The following is a 26,467-nucleotide window of genomic DNA, read 5'->3' as shown; positions in this document are numbered from 1 at the left end:
TAAATTAAAAATCATTTCGTTTTTTTCTATAAAGTGGCATCACTTTAACGATGATAAAAATTTTCTACAATAACAAACTACAGTTTTTACACGTTACTAGAATGAAAATTCGAGTTCATAATTTGAAAAACTAATTTTTAAAATACTTTTAATTATGGTAGTTTAAATTTTTAATTCGGAATTTTAATTATATAGATTTTTAATTTAAATGCCGTAAAACATTTTAAAAATTAAAATCTCGATTGCGCAAATCCTTGTATCATAATATACTTACCGTCCATTTACGATGATAAAATTAATATCAAAATTGGACAATAAATCTTAAGTTTAGTGTGAAATGAATATTTTATTTTGAATAATTATATAGAGAAACTAAGCCAATATAAATATTCAAAATATAATTTCACGATTTTCGTAATGTTAGTTAGAATGATTACAGAAGCGTTAATAAATTTTTACCGTCTATCACAGAATGATGGAGATTTATTCCTTTAAAAGGAAAAATCGAACTTTTTATCCATCTATCAACTACATTTTATTACCTTTTTATTAACTTATTTTACAGAAAATGAAAAAATAAGTTTTTCAAAAGCGAATTCAGTCAAATACTTTCTAAAACGTATTCAAAAATCAAATTTTAGTTTGATAAATAAATAAAAAAAAGCCACACAAATAAAAGTTATTGAAAATTAGCTAAGATTATTTTCTATCTATTACAGTTTCTGCGATTATATTAAGACATACCCAATAACAAACTTGACTTTTTAATCTTATCGCTAGAGACAGAACAAAAAAAAAAAAAAGAGATAATAATAGCAATCGAACGTGTGATCCTCTTTGAATAGTAGATATTCAAGCACGCAGGCTAAATGATATTCTAGTCAAGTAGCAAACCACCGATTTGCCATAAGAGTCCTTCTGGGGTTAAAATAGATATTAATTTATTAGTAGTAGTAATTTTTATTAATAAAAAATTAACGCTTACTTTCTCCGACAGACAAAACTATGTAGACTACGGGGATACACAAACACAAAAGAAAAATAAATGTAGCAATTTATTTCTAGATAATAAATTATGCTGCTGATCTATAAATGATTTTATGCAGTTTTTAATTTGTTTATGATAATTTTAAAATACGAAAAATGAATAAATATATTGGTAAAAGATACAAAATATGAAACAAATTAACAATATATAGGCCATTACAAGAAATGAATTTTATAAGTTCTTTTAATACATTTTAAGCTTCAAGCTATGCTGTGTTTTCTAAATAATTACATTTACCCTGTCATATATAAACTTATTGTACAGTAAATATAATTGTTTGGTAATTAAGTAGACTACTAACTGTATACAAAGAAATATAATGGTTATAAAGTATTGTTAGTGAAATAATATACAAATACAGCAGATATCGATGTAAATAAGTATATAATTGAATATTACAAATTAATTTATACATATATAATCTTCAATGTTGAATCTTAATAGATAATATTCTGATACTTATAAATTTTAGGGTTAAATTCTTATATTTTGGTACTTGAAATATCTGGCTAAATGCACTGATGAATAGAAAGGTAGCTAGCTATAAGTTGAAATTCCCTTGAGCTTTTCTATCTATGAGAATCTCTGCCTGGAGCATTAATTTTTGATACAGTATTAGAATATTTAATTAGAATTTCTTTAACTCGATAACTTTTTTGACAAAGATTTTAAAATTCACTATTTCCTCTTTCAACCAGTTTCTTTCCATTCAACTCTTAGCTTCTAGTTATTGTGAGTTGACTGTATAACAAATTTACTTAAGTTTTATTGATCAATATAGGAAATTTGAAAATTAAATAAACTACTCGCTTAAATTATTAAATTATTTTGAATGGACATTTTTTAAGAACTAGTGATCAATTAATATTGATCGCATTTTTACTTTTTAATTTGCATCAGTTCGTGCGGGACAATTTTACGTGATAAATTAAAAACGTTTTAAAATCAAATTACATTCAGTAATATACAAAAGGTTATAAAGATTAATTTATATATTACTGCAAATTCGCTTTCAAATGTTAACTTGTTAGTTAATTAAAAGCGCTGAACAGATAACGAATAATAAATTTTAAAGTATACACGGAGCTACTATAATTATTGTATTTTTAATTAATCACTTATTACTGTAATAATAAATTAAAATTATAAACTAACAAAGACCATACAAATATTACATAATGGAGAAAACGCAGAGAGCTTTAATAAAAGTCAAACATTAAACATTCTGAATCTTATAGAAAACACTTTATGGATATGATTTTTAAAATGTAAAAAATATATATATAATTTCGAATAAATACACACATATGTAAAGTTTTGTTTTGTATATAATTTTATAAAAATAAAAATAATTCATTTTTTGGACTGTAGATGGTCATTTTAGTTAAATATAATAAATTGTACCCTTAAACATTACTTTTATTTTATGTATAATATAAAATGAAACATTACTATAACCAATTTTTCAATTTTTATTTAATTTAATTCAATTACAAATATTTTACATTTAATATTTTCAAATAGAGTAAAACAAAAATTTAAAACTAATAAGTCAGAAACTGTTGAAAGCAATTTACTTTAACTAAATGCTATTTTATAAGATTTCCTGATGTCTCCCGTTCTCAGTCTTGGTGCTGTCCATTTCTAGTCCAATAGTATAGAGGATTTTGTTGTTTCATTCCCGTATTTGACTGCTTCTGCCTTGTCCAATAACATACTCAATTGTTTTGTTAGAATCCTATTAATCTCTATACAATCCAATAACTTTTCGCCATTAACTTTTTATTACCAGTTCAACGCCGGTAGAATTTCAATGATATTTTAAACTTTTTCCCTTCATATCAGATTCTAAAATTTAAGTTAAATGCTAATATAGAAATTGTATTCATTATTACATAAAAAGGAATTAAAATTTAATTTTATTACTTCGAGAAATTATTCAGTCTATTCATTTATTTTTGATGATAAAAAAAACACTGCAAAAATATATTGAATATTCTATTATAAATTTAAGTTTTAAGTAATGATGCTATAAATTATAATTAGAAAAATTATATATATCAAATCATAAATGCAAATTTATACGCGTAATTCCCATAGAGAATATTAATTATATGTAAGTTATAGATAATTATTACGATCGAAAATATAAGACTAGAGAGAAAAACATTAACATAAAAAAGAGAACCATCACTTTTTTTGTCTTGTAAAGTCTTGAGATCAGCAATTTTCGGCAAGCTATGGCCAATTACTCTCAATCTCGATCTTTGAAAGCTTTTCGCCCGGAGACTACTACTATCAAGTAAAACTTTAGCCAATTGATACAGGTAAACTTCTAACTCGAAAAGATTTTTAAAAGAAAATGTCTAGTTGAATATATTTTTGACGGCGATTTTTGTATGGCTACAATGCAAATATTTACTATTTAAAATCTATTCATCGCTGTTGCATGCCAAACGAAATTAATTTTTATCCAATAAAGATATAAATTTAAAATAGTAATAATATTTTCTTTTATTCATTTTTATTTACAAGAACTGAAATAAAGGATTTGTGATTTAAAAATATAAATACATTTAAAAAAATATAATCTGCAGTTAGCACTTTATAAAAATTTATAACGCCACAACACTTAAAAATTGAAAGAAAAAAAAAACTGAATTTTTGTACGAAGATCGTTTACAAACGACGTAATGAAAGCTCTAAGTCGACAATTATAGTACATCAACAAATTGGCATTAAAAGGTCAGAACGTGTTATCTCCGATGGCCTTTACTCTCGTACCTAGTGAAAGCAGAATGAATGGGAAAGGCTGTTAACACGTTAGAAAGGGAAAAGCTGGCATTCCCAGTTCACAATACAATGGCATGGATCTAGTTTTTAATAGGAACCTTAGTAATTTTCAGAGATAATCTAGCCTATTTTCTTTATATCTATCTTATTAATCCTTTATATCTCAAAAATAAATTGAAGAAAGGTTCGAGATATTTTTCAAGCTCGACTTTAGTTTCGCAGTTTTTAATTTGGAAAGACTAACGTTTCTGTGTGATTCGAAAACATTTCCACCGTACAAGTTTATACATATTTATATTATCGTTATTGTTGTTTGATTTTTAAATTTCTATATATCCGTACGAAAGAGTATAAAGACGTAAAAAACCTAAAAGTTTTTAAAAATAACTTCGTTAGAATTTATATTTTTACGATATCTATTAAGGTTTTTAGTTTTAAAATTATTTTATTTATAGACCTTTTATTTTTAGTCCAATATATTATGGCCATATGAACTTTCCTTACATCGAGAAACACAATAATTCGAATTCGAGCCGAACTAAATTCTTCTAATATTTTTTCATTTTATTCTTATAAATATCGTTCTCGTTCCCTCACCCCGTTGACCGACCTTACTACTAGTCAAGACCGTCCATAATAAACAAATTGAAGCAGGCCGTCTAGCTGATATAGTGTACACTGTACATTGTCTCGCGAGAAAAGTAAGATATAATCTGACATTTTCATCAAGAAACACACAACAAACATTAAAAATTACAATTTATGTTATTTACGTCAATTGGAAAAATTCTATTCAGTCTTCCAGCGACAGGTTTCGTTCTTCTCTTTTTTAGTTTTTAGTGAGTTAATCCCTCTTTTGTATCTGAAAGATCGATTGCAAAGAATTAACAAAGATCATGGTAATCGGTATTATTTTCATTTTCTTTTTATTTCAATAAATATAAAAACTTTACGTTCAGTTTTTATTAATTTGAAAAAGTAAGCTGGTTGCTGTTATAAAACTTTCGAGACTAAATGAAAAGATATTACTACTTTCGTCCATTCACAATCAATCTTTTTTTTTTTTTTTTTTTTTTAGATTGGATTTTGAACCAAAAATGTTCATTTTCACTTTTAGGTCGGTTTATTTTAAGCTTTTGCATATTGAAAATAATCTATTTACTCAAAGTAAATATTTAAATATTATGATGTAAATGTAGATAATTAATCTTTTTTGTATGTTGTGTTATAATTCCGATACAAACTAGAGCAAAATCAAATGTATGACTGTAAATTGAAGCAAATGTAGAGCAATACACAAGCACGTAGTGCGGATTTCAATTTAAAAAAAAGAATGCATTTTCACCCTTAAATATTAATTTTAAAAGACTTGATCATAAGAATCATAAAGATATTTAGACAGATAAAAATTCAATAAAATTTCAAAATATACCACCGTATTATTTAAAAAAATATTTAAAAATTTTATTGTCATTTAAGTTAAGTTATATTGAATACATATATAAACAATTGAATTACTCTATCATTTTTACTCGTATGTATAATATATATTAAATGATATATTAAATACATATATGCACGTTGTTTAATAAACATATCGATATCGAAGCATTGAACTTTATTTGCGTGTTCGGACATAACAGTTTTACTTCTTTGGCCTAACAGCGATGACTACAATAAGTAAATTAATGAATCCTGTATAGAAAATCGAATAATTTACTTCCATTATATAAATGTACTGTACTTTTAGTTACAAAGTTTAAATTTTTTGTCGTACTAATTGCGATTCTATTTTTTACGTAATAGTTTTATTAAATTAAATCTGTTTCCTAATTTTCATAAAAGCAATAATATATTAAAAAAAACATGAGTATGTATATTTAGGATATCGACTACACTGACTTGACAATTAGCATTGTGAACTTTATACTACTTCGAATCATTTTAAAAATAAAACGACATACTAACTTGTCAGTTTTTTATGCATGCTTATATAATTAAAATGTTTTGTTTCGTGTTGCAAAACAAACAATTCTTTTAATAAACGCGTGTTAACATGGTAAAATAAATTACAGGTCTTTGCCATATCGTTCCCATTCCAGATTTACTGTATTTATTGTTCCTGTTTGAGAACTGATTAAGGAAATAGACGATTTTGTTATTACAGTGTCAATTTACATCATATGTATATGGGAAAGCATTAGAATCAATCATAACGTATCGGATTTTAAATCATATTTCTGTTTAATTTACCAAAGTAATGATTAAAAAAAAAACTTTCCTTTTGAAATTTAGGAATTTGCTTATAACACGGCAGTACACAGAATACACATCATAAATCATGAATGAAACAGTAAATCTACGACTATGTAAAACAGTTTTTACGCCAGCCAGCACGTTATGTTTTTATTATTTTTAAACTATAGATTGCTTGAAGTACGTACATTATTTAGGAACTATTTCAATTGAATGCCCTTGCACATTTCATCGAAAATGCATCCAGACTTTCGACGAAATTTGCAAGGCCTGAATATTTTTCGAACGAAATTAATCCGAACATTAATAGATGAGATCTGTAGATATGACCTAGTCACTCTAGTGGACTATATTTAATTAACAAGAATATGTAAAGTTAAATGACAAAAGAAATAAGTTTAACGAGTATAAAAAGTAAGCTGTACGTATTGATAATACAGAATTTTATCTTTTTTAATCATTGCTTTTAACAAGATATCCTAACTTTAATAATTTGGATGCACTTAAATATTTCAAAATAAAAAACATTTACGAAACTGAACTTTTAATTGCTGTATTGGAAAATACATAATAATAAATCGTCAATATTTTATAAACAGGTTATCTAAATATTATAGATAATCGCCATTTCTTGTAATCGCACTATTAATATTGATATAAATTGAATATCAAATATGTTCATAAATTATTTTCAATTTTAGCTATTAATATTACAGTTCTAATTGAATTTTATACAGAGGAGCGTTATCCTATGGGTAAAAAGGGCAATTTCCCGGGGCCCCCAACAACAAGAACCCCAAACCAATCTTTTATCAACTCATTATTGTAGTAAGAATATCGAAATTTAAATTTGGTGCCATATCTGGGGTCCTATATTACCGGTGTAGAGAGGCGCAGGGTGCACTGGCACAGTGAAGAGGTTGAATTAACGAACGAGGGTACCCTGAGATTCCCCTCAAAATTTCCTCCGAAGAAAAATGTTTGTAGTCAACTCTGTACATGGAACCCTCTAATTCAAATCTGCATGGGCCCCGTGAAGTTATAACGCGCCACTAATTTATATAATTTAATTTAATAGGCGATGTTATAAGTGTTAAAAGTTACACAATCATGTATTTGTGTTAGTGATTTCGGAATTTTAAGCTCTTTTCACGTAACTACAGCTATTTAGATTTAGTTGTCAATTTGATCACGCACTGCATAATAAAGGTTTCTTATCGCCGCAAGAATTCGGGTCCGAATTCATCGCGATTTTAGACATATCAGTTCATTTTTATTATTTTCTGCTAGTCGACTCCAATGCGAAGGATCGGACTGGAATCTAACAGACGATTCCGATCCTTCAGGTTTAATCCCTCATCCATTATATGAGGAAGCGACCGACAAGAATAAACGACAGGGAAATCCGACAGGATTAAAAAAAAATACAAAAATTAGAGAAGATTCAAACTCAAAGTTCTATACGACAATAGAAAAGTTTCGACATCATCGGAAAATTCACCGAATGCATTAAATTCGTTTAGCTGTAACAAACAGAGATTCGGTGTGGCTTGAATCATCACAAGGGAGATCAGGCTTGATTCTGTAGTAAAAAAAAAAACTAGCAGTACTGAGTAGAATTCAAATCATTACAAGACAGATAAGGAGCATATGATGTATTTAGTATTTTCATTCATCTACATTACTCGAGAACATAGTGATAGCTTCTCTGTATTGAATATTTTATTTTACAATTGTTACAAACGAACCATTTTTAACCAAAAATTATCAGAACATTCTTAAAATTCCAATTCATAAATATCTTAACAACTGCATATTTATAAAGTTTATACCTGTACTGTACAGATAAACTTTTTTCATGTTGGTGAATAGGCCTAATAAAATTTCAATAACTCGATTCGAGTGGCGGATCGAGAACAACCCAAAGTGAAAGGGACTAACTCAAAAATTAAAAATATTTGAATTATAAGTGCTTTTAATTAACGTGTAAGAAGACGATCGTATTACGGCTGGACCGATTAAATGTTTTTAAAAACAACGTTTGTTTTCAATAGGGGCTATCCCCTATTGAAGTTGTTGTATACAGCCCATGGATTCGCCGTTGATCGACTCGAGATGAATATAAGTTATAAATTCTGGGGAGATTTTCTCAATAGAAAATATAGGCTGTTTAACTTACGTAAAAGCTAGGACTAAACTTAAACCACACCGTTCTTCTACAAATTCAGGGTTCAGAGCAATCCACACTAATTTCGCACCAGTCAGATTTTTCTTGTGAACAAGTAGAATTGTGGTAAATTGTAAACTTTAGAGAATGAAATCCGATTTTAAAAAAAATAATGATAAAGCTTTATTTTAGAGCAATTCATTCGATAGAAGTTAATTCTTCAAAATTTCTCACAAGTATTTAAAAGTAATTTTGTAACGTTTATTATAACCCAAATTCTGTTTCACAAAATCAATAAGGTAAAACTCGACAAGATAAAGAGTAAACATGAAATAAATTCTTTTGACATTTTATTCCATACCAAATAAACTGTCTAATCAACGTTCGCATTAAATTATTAATTTATTCTAGTTTAATAAACAGATGTTTATCGTTAATGAAACACATACCTCGATATTTTGGAATTACTTTATTTCTGATCAGATTAATAATGATTAATATAACCATATTGAATCATTATCATTGGCAAAATTGACTCTGACAGGTGGTAACTTGTATTGATAAGTAGATGAAACTGCAGATTTATTAGTCATATAAAATCTGGTTTGTGCTAATATACTTAACACGATATATATATATTTGAATATGTAAAAATTATTCTTATTTCTAAGATTTTTAAATAGATTTAACTCTATTGTATAAACTATTTTAAATCACTAATATCTAAAAAAGTGTTTTTTAAAAAAAGCAAATAATTAGTTTTGAGCAGCAGATTTATAAAATGAAAATAAATAAAAACTTGATCGAGTAAGCATCCTGAGCTATGGACAAAAAGTCTTATATATATATATAAAAATTAATTTAAAAAACTTGTTCGTTTACATAATAATCGATAATCGAAAACATGCTAAATTAGTTGTGTACTTTTTCTACTGCCCGCTATACAAAATTTACATCTAGAATTGAAGTTATTTAACAGTTCACTCAAAGTTGATATGATGATCGATTTAGTCTTCGTGATCAATTCGTTTGGAAATTTAATAGTTTGGACTTTTTTAAACGTATATATTGCTTATGAACATGGGTATATTTTTAAAGATCGATAAATTCATAAGTGATCGTTAAACAGCTATTCGTATTTCATTCACGAATACATTTAAAAATTCAAATTATCGCGACAAATTAATGTATTCTATATGGAAGATTTCTAATTGTTGACTGTGGAAAGTTTCATTATAATTTATGATTATAACGTATTGTTATGAATTTTAATCGTTCTTCGATGTCATTATTATATACGTGATGGTCTATGTACAAAAAAAAAGCATTATTAAGCATTCAGATATCCATGAAGCAAAGCTACTTTCGAAATAGCAAATCTCTGATAAACTGAAGTGGACTCTTGATATAGTCACTACGCGATATAGGGTATAATTTTTGTTGGTCTTTGCTTTTCTTTATGTATAATCAACACCTAATTTTTGTAAATTTTTCTGCTTTGTTTCTGTTCCTTGTTATGAATTTATCATTTAAAGTTTCAAATATGATTAGATTTATTATAAGAATCAAAGGTTATAACTATCTGCTCTCATATTTTAAGAATCTGAATATGAACATTCATTATTTAGGCCTAAATGTGAACAAAATATAAAGCATGATTTACTGCGTGATTTGTATAAACATATAGTACATTGGTGAATCTTTGTACTAATATTTAGATAATAAAAATACTTTAACAAATTTATAGTTTTTTTTTAATAAAGTCTATCTTAATATGTCATTGCTAGTTTAAAACCAATATCATACTATTGGTTGATATAATATATTAATTAACTCGTCAAATTTTTAATTTCAGTATTGTATAACTACATAAAAAGTTATACAATATATGAAATAATAATGATAAGATATTTTGGAAGCCTAAATTAAAGTTAATTATTTAAAAATTTATTCAAAAGTTAACAAATTTGATTTTATTGTCTTTTTTTACTAACGGAATATGGAACAATTATTATTAAAATAGCCAATATATACTAAAATTTCAGTTCAACTAATCAAATAATTGGAATTCTTTCTGTTTCAGTTCTGCATATACTGTATTATAAAATGATCACGAACGATTAAGCATAGATAATTTCAAATAAACTTAAACATAATATAGTTAGTTGTAGCTATTATCATCATTTTAAGAAGTTTTTGTATCGTTACAACGTGAAGTGAGTCGTTTTATGACTAGATTCCTTTATGCCATAAAAGTTCAAGTTTATAGAAGCGATGTAGATATTTTAATAGAACTCTTCATATGCTATATGTTGAATTGATTATATACACATAATTAATAAACTGCCAATCGCTGAAATGCAATGAGTTTAAAGAAAACTTGAGTCATTGGATTATGTGACATCAAAATTTATTAGAGTGTACCAACAACTTCGATATTGATAAATAAATTATTTCACGTTTAAGATAAGCTAAGTTTAGTATTAATGGTCATCCGAAAATCTTTCATTATACTTATACAATTTAATTTGTTCTTAATACACGATTTCAAATTGAGATTTTAAAATGAAATTACTGGTGTTGAGGTGCAAGCTCGTTATGTCATGTTATGCGCTATACTACTTTGCAATTCTGACTTGTGAGACGAAAGATTATTATTTAAGATTAGTTTAAAATTAAAAAATTATTATCTGAAATTTAAATAGGAAAATATTGTGATAATGTTTAGCGTTAAGTACAGCAAACTTCAATAAAAACTACGATGGGGATTCTAATCTTTAATTAACTTACTTTTCTCTTTATGTTCATAATATTTTCCCTCATTATAATTGTTTAGAAAGATATAAAAATTTCAATATTGAAAGTTTTATTGAAAATCTAAATTTATTTTTGAAAGGATAAGACATATAATTAATGTCCACAATATGAAATTATTAATTAATGCTGAAATGAATATATTTTATGGCTATTCTATATTCATTATCGTAATCATATCAACTTCTAATAATACTGTATATTCTACATTATTTATTAGAGATATTAATTATAATTTTTGTCTCGTAAATTTTTTTACATTGAGAATAATATTCAATGTTCGAAAATATATCAGTTCTTTACTAATTAAGTAAAAACTTATGATTCATTTCAGTATAAAATTTGAGACTAATTTTTTATTAAATAACTAAGTTTTTGAAAATAAAGTTATTTAACGAAAAATAAATAATTTTTATATTTAATTTCAAATATCGAAGTTACATGTTCTAAAAACGATTTATTCAATAGAATATACCAGGAATGGGCAAATGCGGCTCTTTTTGAGTTACATGCGGCTCTTGCTGAAAGTGTTAATTTCTGTTTTTTATTATTATTTTTACAATTTTATTTTTATAATTTTGTGAAAATATGTTTATTAAAAAAATTCAATATTTGTTTTATATTATATTTATATTATATAATGAAATCGTGCGCCTTCCCACACTATCCGCCACGACAGTACAGAACTGCGGCTCCCATGCATTTTGCAAAACCTACATTTCGGCTCCCACTGAACTCTTGCTTGCCCACCCCTGGAATATACTGTTAGTCAATTTTTACTCAATCCCGGGGAGAAGCAAGCGCCCCATTTGCCTGCGAAAAATAAAAACTTCTGAAACTCGAATAGTAAAAGTGATTGAGATATGCAACTTTACACCCTCGACAATAGGACGCTTTGATGCAATATTGTATTCTATAATCTACTTTTGAAAAAACCCCCCCAAAAGTTACATCAATAGATTTTTTATTTATTTAATTATTTGTTTCGAAGCTTTGCTTCCCTGGAAAATTTTCTGCCGACACCCATGTGAATTCTGTAGTGCAGCTATAGTCCCTCTTTTTCTCGAAAAAAAGACATCGCTTTCATAAACAAGATGATTTTTACAAATACAGTATTATCTTTATTCAGAAAAAAAAAATGTAAACAATCTTAACTTATTATGAGTGAAGAAATTATTGTAAATTAAAATGGTGTTTTCAATACAGTGCTAAAATAGAAAAAAAACCAAATAAGTTTACACTTTCACAAATTGTTTCTTTTCGATTTCAGTTACAACAGTATCTGAAGCCAAAAGTTTTCTTTTTAAATCGTATAACGATGATCTTTAGCTGTAAGAAGATATCAAACATATAATTTATAAAAAATTATTTTAGGTTTGGTTTGGTTTGGTGGGATACGGCAACGCAACACATGGGCGATCTGCCAAGGGGGTGTGCCTCCGAGAAGACTTTCTATGGGGAAACTAGTCCCTACTCAGAATGTTAGACTCGTGAAAACACCACGTGGCCAACCCATTCTTCAGGCGTGAACCCACGACTAACTATCAGTGTTCAGTTATTTTATCTACGCGACCACGGGTGGGCAAAACTTATTTTAGATCATCTATATAATGATAGAAACTGTAGTTGGCAATTTAATTAAATCAAAGTACTGACTGATCTAAAGTCGTTTAATTGATTCGAAAACTTTTTCAACGAATTACACATACTGATACAATTTACTTGAGATCTAAACGTACGCTGAGAAAAATATGTTCTAATTGAACTTAAATTTTTGTCTAGGATAGAAACATTTCTTTTTGAAACTAAATATAGTCTACACCTGTCATACATTTCTTTTAAGATACGAGTTTATAAGCAGGTTAAAAATTTGTCAAAATTTTAGATGTAACAAAACATTTCAATCTGAAAATTATCGCAAAATACTGAATTAGCGGAAATTAAAAATTGTAAGCTAACTAAACAAAAGCAAAATTTGTTATTTATTTAAAAGATCCTATATGTAGTATTTATAGATTATATAAACTTAGTTTTTCCCCCTTCTAAAGTGTGTACTGTACGTATACAATACTGTACATGCGTTGATATATTCGATTCAAATACAATTAACGTCTACATAAAACTCGTCTACAAATTCTACGTAAGACTTAAAGAATAATTCTTAACTGACTCTAAATGACTAATTCTCTAGATTAAATAATCTGTTTACGGAAAGAAGGTATATTTTTCTTATTTACGTGGATCAAGAAGCCACAGTAAGGTCTCAATCTCACTGATATCCAACGAAGACATTTCGGTCGCGATTATCCAATATTCTCACCTAAAATAACCCGATGTAAATCCGATATTTGGGGATAACTACATTTTGACTTGGTCTTCGTCTGAGACTTCCCAAAAAAATCATTGTATCTCGATTTTTTGAATGCGTTAAAATTATTGCATTCGATGTATTCAAAGAAACATTTCTCTTCGCTAGATTTTTCTCTAATGATTCTTGACGACTTTTTAAAATTAAATTCCGAATTTAAACGCTAAATGTCTGTATTGGTGATTCTTTTCTTAAATTCTAATTTGTTTTTTTAGATTTACTCAATCAAAAAACATATTCGGAAACAATTATTATTAATTTTTTGAAACATATCAAATATATTTTAATTCTGACTCGAAAATTAGGAAGAATATTGTCAAATTATTCTAAAAATGTATGATTATATCTGTGTATATTAAAATATTTAATTTTAATTTCTGATGATAGGAAATCGAGAATATCGTCTTTACAAAATACTCATTTTTTTCTAATAGGAATCTGAAAAAAGCCTTCTGGTCTTTCTATCTGTTTAAATTTTCGTGTCACGTCAAAATACTATAATTTATATTAATAAAAACGATTTGAAATGAAAAGGAACTGGATAAAAATGGGTGTACATTTTAAATTTCGACCATTAATTTGAATAATATATTCATTTTATAAATTAAAAGAGTAACTTTTTGTTTAAAATATTTAAATAGATCTAAATGAATTTTAATTGTTACTATTAGAATTTAGACACATTTATTTTACCAGGAAATTTTTTAAATATTTACGTTAAGCTACTGTCGACAATAATTGGCTACTTACTATTTTATATTAAAGCCTTACTTTAAAAATGTTAAAATAGAGAATAGTTATAATCCCTTTATTATTATTAGCTAGTCAATTACTGAATATTTGATATTAGTTAGTTATTTAAATATATTCAAGGATCGTTTATTCCATTAATATTGCCATTCAAATCATAATAAATATTCGTACAATAATGATAAAAGCAAGGATAGTTCAGTCATTTATTTACTTTACAATTAATAATACTTACGATGATATCATCCATAATTATTAATTGATTGACAGAAATATTTCATTTAACTTCTCTCCAAAACAATTAATTCGTAGAAATTTATAAATTTAAATTTCGATTTCTTACCCGAAACGTCAACTTACTCCTAAAAAATGAAATCTAGTGATACAGCCGACCTCACTTTTGTCCATTACAGGCCATGCTAGTGTCTTTCAACCTTTTAATAGCGGCACCCCAACTTGGTAATTTTTTTCTTGCGGTACCATTACTACTTTATCAAAGTTATTGAGCTTTTCGTACTTTTAGTAATACATGTAAGTGTTATGTCGCTGCTCAGCACCTACATTTAGCGGCACCCCGATTGAAAACTACTGGGCTAATCTGACCTGCAAACAGGGTCAACTAAATCGGGGAATGGGAGAGCTAAAATGAGTATCCGTGATAGTGTGTCTAACTTCAATTCCTATATATATTATATAGGAGACTCGGAGTTTTTATATACAGTAAAACATGTGTAAACCGGACTAGCAGGCACAGGATATTTTTTCCGGCTTGGCAGGTTTCCGTTTTACTGTATAAGCGCGGCTATTCAATTAAATAACAGTGATTTCAATTGACGTTTAAAGCTAAGCTGACTTTTCACGTATTTTTAAATACGATTAATTAATAGTGAACAAGATGTGCTTGCACACTGTAGGCTACACTGCCGGTCGCAGTGTGTCAATCTTTGATGAACCTGATCCGCACTGGAATCGGCTGGTATTCGTTAAGACTTTGTGATCGTTACCCAAATTCGTACTAATCATGATAAATTTTGGGAATCTGAACCAAATTCGAACCAAAAATCTAAATTTATAGTCGCACAAGAGACCCTGACGTCAGGCTCTCTTCTGCAGCTATTTGGCAGGCTTATTTTACATTTATTTTTTTATCATTTTTATTACGTATTCATCTTTATAGGGTAAATGTATATTTTCAAATATTAAATCGAACAAATTAAATACTAAAACTATTTCAAAAATACCGAATATAGCGTATTTATTTCGGGTAAACATTTGTAAATAATCTAACAATGACGCAAGAAAAAATTTTACAGAAAATTTATTTCTAATATCTCTTGGTATTTTGAAAATTTTATTAAATTACATTTTTCTTTTTTTTCAATTTTTAGAACTTTTTAGATATAATTTAAACTTACATTAACAACATTAGCAAGAGGATTTCATTATATGAAGCAAACTATCCTGATTATTTTCATATTCATGTAACAAGATTCTATTTTTCAGTGCAAATATATTCCCTTTAGTATTTTCTGGTCTATTAATGAAGTTAGTTTCTAAATTTTTGTTCGTATCTCATACAGTTGACCGTGGGAATTCGCAACAGCGGTTAAAACCGAAACAAATTAAATTTCCGAGATCAGGCTTCCAACAAAAATATATTTTCTACCTAAAAGTTTTTTTTCCTTTTCTGATACATTTTAAATATTTATTTCTTTAAAAAAATTTTTTAATTGATTTTTGGGTGTAAATCAAATCGGTTAGAAAGCAATAATATTCTAACAAGTATTGTAGTCAAATTATACTGAACAAGTTTTACACACATTTTTGTAAAATCTATATTGCCTCCTTAACTTAATTCGTAAGATATAGCACAATTAACTTGAAAGATCTTGAAGAATAAGTAATTCTTGTTAATAATCTAATTCAATATTGTGCCCGGAGTAAATTGTATTACTATGAATATGGCTCATCGATCCGTATTTCATAAAACGGTTTTTTGCAGCTTCCATTTTTTGAAACAACACTTTGAAAGCTTTCGACGTTGAGGAAAAAAAATCGCAGGTGTCCTAGATTTGTTAAGCAGCAACAGTAGATCTCATATAGATTTTATTTTGTTTTTCCCGAAGAAAAAATAAAAATAGAAATACTCCGATAAATGGAATTTTATTGAAATTAATATTTTTATGCTCTGCGTTTTTTAAGTCGCCTTAAAAATAACATAACATCTTACAATTAATATAGATAAAAAATGTATTTCGATTGAAATAACCCTTAATGAAGAATTAATTTATTAGTAAGTTAAAAACAATTGTATCAAAATTAAGTGAAAATTTCATTGCGTATACACCCACTAGACAAAAACAATACAAATTCAAACGCACTTCAAACATCAACGATCTTGGCCTTGACCAAAAGAAATGATTATAGATTAAGCTGGCAAGTACACGTGAATTGTATATATCATTTAAAAACTTATAAATTAATTAACAGTTACGCGATAAATCCTGTACGACAAAATATTTTCTGGAAAATTTTTTCATATAAAAATGAATTTTATCTGCTAACACCTCGGCCATTCAACCCATCGATTAATAAGAAAAGACCGTTTTGTGGCTCCCTCTGTTACAATTAATCCTGAATTTAAAATAATAATAATAGTAAAGTAATAATAATAACAACATAATACTTTGACCTACAGAAACGGAACTTTTAACGAGGTTTCCTTTTTAAAATAATTCACTGACCTCTAACGACTCCAACAGGCGTCATAGTCATGCTTACAAAATCTATAATCATCAAAAAATATGGTAATGAGTAAGATAGAAGACGAGATTTACGTTTGGACCACACCCTCATTACAGAAAAGGAAGTTTTAAAACGATTCGACCTAGCGATAAGAACAGGGAAAAATTAATAGGAAATTATTTCAGAGTAATATATTAGAATTTTGCATTTGAATACTTTTTTTAATTGATGGTATCCAGCATAATTGAATTAAGTGTATTTTTAGGTCTTTAGATTAATCGATTAATATGATTAAAAAATATATGTATTGAATCATATTAATGTTCTTTTGGTATAAAGTTTATTTCAGTTCGGCTAATTTAATTAGTTAAATGGGAAATCAATCCATCTAACCTATCAATATGATAAAGTATGTTTTAAATGGAAGCCATGTGCAAATAAGAATTTTCTATAGTCATATTTAGGTTAATATGAAATCCAGGCTAATAAAACTTGACTTTAATGTTTGATAAATATCGAATTATTAATAATACGAATTTACAGTATCTGTGATCATTTAATAAAAGCGCTAAAGTTTCACTTCCGTTACCTTTTCCATAGAAAATATGTTCTTTCAATATCAAGTTATACAGTAAAACCTGTCCAAACGGAAAGAATTCTTCGGAACGATACGATTTTTTTGTTATATTCGGTACCGAGAGATTCCGGTTTACACAGGTTTTAGTGTATTTCATTTGACGACGGATCTATAAAAACACGGAATCAGTATTCTAATTCTTTCTTTATAGTCACCATTTTCTCAATCTTTCTAATAGGCATAAGTGTAACCACTTTATTCTTTATTTTCGTGACATAGCATATAAAACTTCAAATTTCGACACGAAGCCAATTCAATATCATCCATCCATTGTGTATATATGCAGATATTCGTGTTAGCAGTCATAATTTAAAAACAATTGTAGAGTATCTAAATTGTTTTAATTATTAGCAGAGACGATCTCACATTAATATTACATTCGTCCTGCTCTGAGATTAAGCGAACCACAAAAATGAATGATGATATAAATTGCGGATCCAGGATATAATAAGGCCTCTAGGTCTCCGAACTCCCAACAGAGCCTCTCATAAAAACAAGTTACAGTACTTATAAACGTACTCCGTATAGGCCTACATCTGATTGCTGTCCATAATTAATCTAAAATTGAATGTATTTTCGTGAGTAAAAGGAAAAAAAAAATCAATTACACGAAAAGAGCTGAAAATAATTTAGTTTCACAGCTTAGTCCACATTGTCTGCGGTGGTGTCCTATTTATGATTCAGATATACTATTTATTGAATAGATTAAAATAGATTTTTGAATCTTACTTGTCATTCTATACGTTCTAACACAATTATTACAGTGACTATCAAAATGTCAATGTATCCATCTTTTGACTACATTATACCATTAAAAATAACTTCACGCGTAGAGCTCATCGCCCGTAGCCAGATTTAGTTGTAAATGACATAATTTATAACATTGCACTCATTAAATACGAAATGTCACAATGGGTTCAACATTCTCCATGCTTAAAATTAACGTCTTTAAAAGAATAACGTGTTTAAATACTAAACAGAACCGCATTAAAGCTACTTATTATTCTATTACTTGAAATTAGATCTAACAAAAATCGAGTTCGAATGATCAACACGTAAAAAGTTTTATTAATTCTCTTATTTTGATTGGTGGTCGACTTTATCGAAACCGCCTGTAACCAAAACAAATAAAAGCCTACGTGAAAACGATAATGAAGTGAGCATGATATATTAATGAGATATGGTGATGTCTGCAGCTTAATCAACAATGACAAATCTATCCGGTTTGGTACAGTTCCAGGAGCTGATTTTACTGCTGAGATGGGCGTTTAGGTTACAAGGAGTGAAAAAAAATCATCAAATCTATTAATTGTAAACAAACACACCGTAGACCTACAAGCACCATCTGTTTTCTGCTCTTTATTAGTGATAGCGAAACAAGATAAATAAATTAAAAATGTAAATGAGAAAATCTGGAATATTATAGCTTTGAAAATCTTCCTTCCTGCACTAAAAAATTAAATAAATATGTACGAACAGACCTTTTTTTTATGTCTCCCTACACAAAATGCTACGGAAAACTAATTTTAATTAACGAATTAATATATACTAGTATATAGCTCAAATATGCCGAGACACTTAGCTTATCAAATTTTCCATGTTTGTGTTATAGCCTAACTTCTAATAATTTTTATTTGATCTAATTTCAAAATAAATTAATGAAATTTTTGTCTGCTTTAAAGACGGCTCGACATTTTTGTTAAGCCAGAACGGCTTCTTACGATGGGCGGCAACCTACTTTAAAATTAATTTTTTCTTTAATTTAAATGATAATTATCGTAATAGCCATGACATATCATTACTAAAACCAATTATGTTCGTATTTATAGGTACATTTTTGGACGGAAAAATTTTTTGAAAATCTATAAAAATATGCAAATTGTCGGAACCTATAGTACATTGCAGGTAAGTTGGCATCATTTATTACACTAAATACGTTATATTTATGTATAGAGAGTACGTATTTTTAAATAGAATTAGTATAAAGTCACTTCGCTACTGTTAACTATTAATAACCGACTAAATAGTAACATTCAAATTACAAATTAAGCAGAGATTGTAATTTATGGGTTAATACGTCACTATTAATCTCGATTATTAAAATGATGCCTTATACAAAATTCTACACAATATCGATCCATCGAAGTAGACAAGCTGAGACATCAGAGTCGCCCAAGCATGACGTTATGCGCCACTTGAGACAATATATCCATCCAAGAGAGCGGAATTTTTTCTTCTACTTTTTTGTTTTTTAATTCTCACATCCGTACGGTTTCAGTACAATAAATGCCGGTTGAAACGTCACTTAGAAACATCCCCACGCAATAAAATTAACTATATTATATATATATATTATAGGTGTGAAGCAATAGGAAACAATAGAGAGCATAATTTACAGTTTTAATCGCTAGATCCGTATAATTATACATATATATATATTAATTTTTTAGTTAGTATTTCTATATCCGATCATCGCAGAACAGTAGTTTTAAAAGTCATCTATCAACCGGTGTCGTAGCGAAGCAACGACAGCATTTGTATGTATAGAGGCGTTAAAAGCTCTACCGCACTGTCGACAGAGCTGTAATCAGATCTACTACAACGGGCAATAAAGGGTTTGACGATATCACGCGAAGTATTCTCTCTCTTTAAAGCTTCACACGAATGTTGAAAAGATTATTTATGAAATACAAATAACAACGTGCAAAAATTATTTACGTCATCGTCTCGTACGAACGAATATTAAACGCTTTATTCCCCCCTTTTTTCTCCTACGACTTTGCGGAATTTTGTTTTAAAAAATTAATTTAAATAAATAAAACTAATTATATTCTAAGTGAAGTTTTTATCTATCAGAAATTCAATCTGATATGTACTTAGTATATACAAATTTTATTCGTTGGGAATCGTTTCATTCTACATTATTTTTATATCATATGATAGAATATTTAATTTTCTAATAAAATTAAAAATTTATTTATATATTTCTCTCAATTAATTAATAAATGCAAAGAATACTTTTATAAGTTAGAAACGTATAAATTCTTTTATGGAGTTCTAATAGGAAAGATAAAATGGTTTTTCTATGATCCTGAAACTTGGTAATATTCAATGACACATTATATATACTGTAATTAAATTAAACTAAAGCTAACAGATCTGTCAATTTACCAGAATCGCATTAGAAATTCTCCTATTTATTGTTATTTACTTTACAAGGTTTAAAACTTACAAAGTATTGTGGATTTCCCGAAAAAAAGCAATCGTGAAGGATATATATTCGATATTTTATACGTTCAAGTGCTCTAAGTCGAGTGTGTTAAGTGACGTGATCCGTTTCTTTAAAGTTAATATAAACCGGTAAACTTCTATATTAACGCATTTAACTTTATGCGTTAATTTACGACGTAGAGAAAATAATAGCAAATTTCTAAAAAGAAGAGCGTTGTAGAAACGTCAAATTTAGACAAATGAAATATCTTATTAGATAATATCACTCAACAATCATGAACTTGATAAGCTATTGGTTATAATGAAAATTGTTGCGCATGAGAGACGTATTTGTGTATTCGATGTGGACGGGACCTCAAGAAAAATTACCGAAAGCTTCCGGCTCCTCGCTGTAAATGTTGCGGAACGATTGCTATAGCCTACGAGATTGTAACCGGTATCTTTTACTCGACTAGAATTAAATCAATTATGAAATGTGTAAGATTCGGTTCCTTCGCATAGATTGATAAATAATTAAACAATTCTATTTTCCCGATTGCTTTTTCAACAAAAATTATTCTCGACCTGAATGAAAATCAGCTGTTGCGAACTTATCACAGTAATATTTAAGGAACGAAAAATGTATTAAGTGGTAAACCTTTGAAAAATTTGCCTTTCGTAGCTATCTATCAACATTTTATCTACGTTGAAAGTAAGCGAAAGAAAACATTAGTGTTTATTTCAACATAATTTCCCCTTTATCATAGAAATCTCACACTAGATCCATCGAGAGACTTAAAACCGCAAAATTCAGAACAAAACTTCATCATCCATCGCGTATTATTATACACAATTTTATTATTCGTGTATTTTAACCAACCGATTCAAAATTATTTTAATTATTGGGAATTCCACAAATATTTGAAAAGTTCCTTATATTTCCTAAAAACTGCATCGATATTTTGAAAAAAATATTTGGAAAATTTTCTGCATATCCTTTTAAATAACCTGTTAAGTATCAAAAATTTTAAAACGAAACAAGTTTGCCGTAATTAGTATTATTTAAGAGTGCTATAAAAGTGTTAAAAGTTTCCATCGATAATCGACACTTTTGTAGATAAAAAGCGTTAACTTTTATCAGACGTAATTTAGATGTTTAGAAGAAATGTCGAAATTATCGTGAAATTAAATTTACTACATATTTCGACTCTATAAGCCTAGTATTAGAAGCGCAGGATTCAAAAATCCTTTCAAATTTCAGAAATTAATCTGAGCACATTTTATAATTCTATAACATTGGTTAAAAAATAAAATACTGATATCGATACAGCTTACAACTAATTAAATTCAGCTTTACCAAACCGCATTATTTTCAACGGATATGAGAAAAACATCGTCGCGAATGCCATAATAACTCTTTTCTTCAATCCCTCAAGATTAACTTTCAACAAGACGATTGATTCAACAGGGAATTCAATGCTTTAATGAGATATTTACTCCTGAGGCAATATTTGACCTGCCATTTCGTTTAATTAGTAGAAACTAAATATTTTTGAAAAAAAAAAACTAGAATGAATTTGCATGTTAATACGAAGATAAGACGAATTTCATTTATACCTATCCGACTTCAGGCGTTGATCTAGGACAATTCTGATTTTCAAAATTACAGACTCGAGCTCTTTATGCGATTTTAAAATGTTAAAATGCTTAATAATCAACATGTTTTTTAGTTCGGACGTTAAGTATAATTCCGGTTTTGCTGGTTACACCGTGTTAAAATCGACTGTTATAATTAAACCGTACGAAAGTGATTGGTATATCGGGCATTTTAAATTCGAAATTTGCACACGCCATCAAAAAATATCGGATTTTCATTTTTGTGTTTACAAAACAGTATTGAAATATACGGAAAATATGCATATTTATTATGACTGATAAAAGATTTATGTTGCATTCATTAAACGTAGTTACTAACAATCGACACTACTATTAACGCTCATTTTACAGTGATGAGGACGTCACAGAACTAAAGAATAAAAAAAAAAACGCATACATATACTAAATACAAAATGTTATGATATAAATTTATACAAAGTACACTCGATTTTTCTTTAGAAAACGGCTCTTATTGGTAATGCATAGTGTTGAATTGAAGACATTATGTAACATTTATTCATGGAAATTTTTTCTTGACATAGATATAATCAGACGTCTAGAATAATTCTATTATTATAACCAATCGAGTTTCAAAATTAAAGAACAAAAGTGACGATTTTCGCTGTTTATTATATATAATAATTAATTAATCCTCAATTTTAATAGATAATAAATTTCGTTATTCGAGACGTGGAAATATTTCACACCTGAAACAAATAGAAAAAAAGGGGGAAAAAAGCGTAGTATCGGCTTTCACAGTTAATAGCATACGTTCTAGAAGTAAAATTTATTTATTTGACTACACAATGCTTCATTCATTTGACTGCTCATTATTATTAAAATAATAATAAGGCCTATACGGTCTTATAATTTCAGAAAATTTCTGTAAAAAACAATCGTATAAAGACCTATCGCAAGATTATAAACTGTGAGCACGATATATATTTAGGTCTATATTTAGCAATCCTCGCTTAAGCGGTATATGAAAAAATATATATACCAAAAAAAAAAAGTATAGATTCAGAAGAGGATATCTGCCTCTTCTGCCAAAGCTGTAAATTTGATTCTATTAAATATGATTAAAAAAATCGTCCGTATCACTGCACGATATCAGATCAAACGAACATTAATCGTGAATGGTGACGTAAGGTCTTTCTCATCGTTTGATTGGATAATAAAAGCGTGTAAACATTGTCTTGTAGTCAATTTGTAAAGCTATTGTTAAACGGTTAAAACGATTTGTATGAAATCTAACAAGACGAACAAATACTAACGGAGGATAACTTTTAATTATCACAGGTACGAATTTTATCTTTTTTCTTTCTTTTTCTTGTTAGTTTTTCTCAAATTTAAGCGAAGGACCAACTTGAAAGTGAATGCAGTTTTATTTTTATTTAATCGTTTTTTTTTTTTTTTTTTTTTTTTAAATTCGATACCCACTTAAACTATAAATCAACTTTCTTCTCTCCTTTCTAAATAAAATGCCCCCTGCAAAGTTTTAGCATTTATTATAAAGTCCCAAACGATTTCAATTAATATTTTAAATTCATTCGGTTATGCCAATTTGATGTGTTAAGTACCTCCACGAATAAAAGAGAAATTATGTAACCAGTGATTAAAGTTTATTAGAAACGGATTTAAATTCGTTTTCTATAAATAACGAATATTTTCGGATATAATTAATCAGAAATATGTGTCGAACTGTTAAGCGCGTTTCTTAAAGAATCGTGTGATAAAATGAGTTTTAAGCTCAGAATAGTCCTAAATGCATATTAAATTTGCAAAGTCTGATTTATCTTTATTTTATATACAACTTTCGTCTATAAGAATTAATCGCTTCTACACAAACTCTGCTTAAAACATAGAAATTACAAAGGTGACTTTTGTTTAAACTTTGCGACTTAAAAGATTTAAGAATTTATATTAACTATTTGATTAATTAAAAAATTACTATTAAATATTCTACAAGATTAATGCGAAAATAATAATAATAATATTTGGCCTACATACATAAATCTTTTGAGTAAATTTAAAACAATTTATACAGTTATTACTGGTACAACTTTTACTTGATACATAGGAAGCAAAAGATTGTGAATTTTGATATAAAACTATAATTATTTAGATTTTTTAATAGATTAAAGCAAAAAACATTATCGCATCAATCACTAATAAATTGGATCCATAGGCCTACGTTGATTAGCTTGCGTAGATTATTAGTATTGTTGTATTAGTGACACATAATTTGTAAATGTGTAGTGACGAAAGCGACAGTTTTTCCTCTCCGGTTCTTTACAAAATTAATTATTTAAAGAAAGCGCATGTAGCCGACTTGGTAGAAGACCAAATAATACTAAAGTAGTCTATTTAAAGTGATGGAGCAAAACAATTTCTTCGAAAACCACGGAAAAAGGAAATTCTACTTTATCCCGAAGCTTTAAAAGCATTTAAGAGATGTACGATGACAACCTGTGACCAGAAATGGTCAATTCTTCTTGATATATTGATCTTGATGTCGGCTTTTGAACCGACCGAGTCATTATACGATGGTAACTGGTAGAGTATCGATTTTTATTGTTTCCACATTATAACATCTATTATAATATAGTACTAGCCGAATTACCGACTACCACAGAATACTATGTTGAATACGATCGTATTTAAATGAAATATAACAACGTAGTAAATGAATTTTTACTGAAGGTAAAATTTGAAACGTTTACAGTACAACCATTTTTATACACAAAAACAATGTTTTTATACTGCTATATTATAAATGATCACTTATACCGTTTCTTACTTTAACCTATTTTAAGTGCATTTATTAATTTCCGTGATACAAATAATAATAATATATAGCTAAACTTTTATATATTTCGCAATGAAATATTTTTGCTCAGCCTACGAAATAAGCAGACTATAATTTTTTTAATGCTTGTTTTTTAGCGAAAGGAAGCATTTCTGTACACGCAACCCAAACACAAAAAAATATCAACGCTAATAAATGATTGATTCTGCAGTCGAAATCTCTATAAAATATGCTAATTAGCGCTTTTCTATGTAATCTATAACGGAACGTTCCAAATAATGTATACATTTTATATGATTAATAATTATACGGCAGTGTATATATTAATCCCATTCCCATCTTTGATACGCGGAATTATATACAATGTTATTTCTTATTTATAACTGCATTAGTGCTATATATATATAAATGCCTACGATAAAATCCCATAAAAAATTCAAAACAAACATCGCATGTGTATACAGTAGGCCTATATATATAGTATAGTATGCTCGAAACAAACGCTATTAACGCTTTTTATAAAATTCACTTTATAGATAAGAAAATTAACGTAATGAAGCATCACATTATTAAAATGACCTTTATAATCTCTATTTTAATCTTTTAATTATTTCACGATTCAATGGGACGAAGTAATAAATTAAAACAGTCGTCGCAAAATTTAGTTTCCCGATTTATGAAAATTGAATTAAGCAAGATATAAAATTTGGGAAAGCCTAGTAATTATACAGTAAATGCTCGGGTTCGTCCAGAATTTGGCATTTAATGTACGTTAGACAAATCATCGTAAATCTAACTGTTTAAATCATATGGTTTAAACTTAACACCTTGGATATTTGGGCAAATCAATCAGAAAGTTTAACGCGAACGAAAGATTTATTATTTTATCGCCGTCATTTACTAAACATAAACAAAAATTATGTTTTATTTGAGTTAATTAACGGCTTAACATGCGAATTATAAAAGATGTCGATGGACTAAACTGATATTTTCAGTTTGTTGATAACGTAAAAGTGTATAAATTAGGAAGGAAAAAAAAAATCCGTTTTAACGGCAAATCCCTAAATCTGATAGCCGAGATATCGGATCCATTCAAAATAAAATATAACCCTATTATCCATTATCCTGCTTAACCGCACAATTCCCATAGAATTAAATGGAAGGGGAGGAGGGAAGTGATGAACTAGATTTGTCCCAGACGGTCGCGTTACTAC

General features: G+C 27.9%; 2 protein-coding genes across 5 annotated transcripts in view; one reads left to right on the top strand and one right to left on the bottom strand.

Annotated features, from left to right (window-relative positions):
* The window catches only part of LOC136982798 (zinc finger protein 423-like), a 101,031-nt gene that overhangs the window by 14,931 nt on the left and 59,633 nt on the right, over nucleotides 1–26,467 (top strand). Inside the window, exon 2 of one of the 2 annotated variants that reach the window (XM_067279314.1) lies at nucleotides 19,408–19,483. The gene's annotated coding sequence lies outside the window, so the exon portion shown is untranslated. Of the gene's footprint in view, nucleotides 1–19,407; nucleotides 19,484–23,559; nucleotides 23,744–26,467 lie in introns of those variants that run through there. The other variant, XM_067279315.1, reaches the window with a different exon arrangement.
* Nucleotides 1–26,467, bottom strand: part of LOC136982804 (caspase activity and apoptosis inhibitor 1-like) — a 145,759-nt gene that overhangs the window by 99,926 nt on the left and 19,366 nt on the right. Inside the window, exon 1 of one of the 3 annotated variants that reach the window (XM_067279329.1) lies at nucleotides 16,941–17,069. The exons of 1 other annotated variant lie outside the window; for it this stretch is intronic. The gene's annotated coding sequence lies outside the window, so the exon portion shown is untranslated. Of the gene's footprint in view, nucleotides 1–4,614; nucleotides 4,704–16,940; nucleotides 17,070–26,467 lie in introns of those variants that run through there. One more of the 3 variants, XM_067279328.1, reaches the window with a different exon arrangement.

This window comes from Centruroides vittatus, unplaced genomic scaffold, assembly GCF_030686945.1.
Source record: "Centruroides vittatus isolate TY-2023 unplaced genomic scaffold, ASM3068694v2 contig_863, whole genome shotgun sequence".
NCBI classification, from domain to species: Eukaryota; Metazoa; Arthropoda; class Arachnida; order Scorpiones; family Buthidae; genus Centruroides; species Centruroides vittatus.
Note: the sequence above shows the minus strand (reverse complement) of the source record. Positions and strands in the feature narration are given on the sequence as shown.